The following is a 267-nucleotide window of genomic DNA, read 5'->3' as shown; positions in this document are numbered from 1 at the left end:
CTCCTTCAAACTCTCCTCCATGATCACTCCTAATGCTAATAATGACAAGTCCTTTTTCATTTTGAACCCTCTTACAATGACTTACAAATGTAGGTAGAGCAACATTTTTGTGAGCAAGGAAGTAAACCCAAGTGTACCTAGAGTAGTCATTAACTATCACAAAACCATATGATTTGCCTCCTATGATAGTTGTGTTCATTGGACCAAATAAATCAACATGCAGCAACTCAAAAGGTCTAGAAGTTGAAACCATCTTCTTGCTTTTGA

Source organism: Theobroma umbraticum, unplaced genomic scaffold (assembly GCF_002168275.2).
Source record: "Theobroma umbraticum cultivar Fairchild unplaced genomic scaffold, ASM216827v3 scaffold_459.0, whole genome shotgun sequence".
In the NCBI taxonomy this organism is placed as follows: Eukaryota; Viridiplantae; Streptophyta; class Magnoliopsida; order Malvales; family Malvaceae; genus Theobroma; species Theobroma umbraticum.
The sequence above is the reverse complement of the archived record's forward strand: the minus strand, read 5'-3'. Positions refer to the sequence as shown.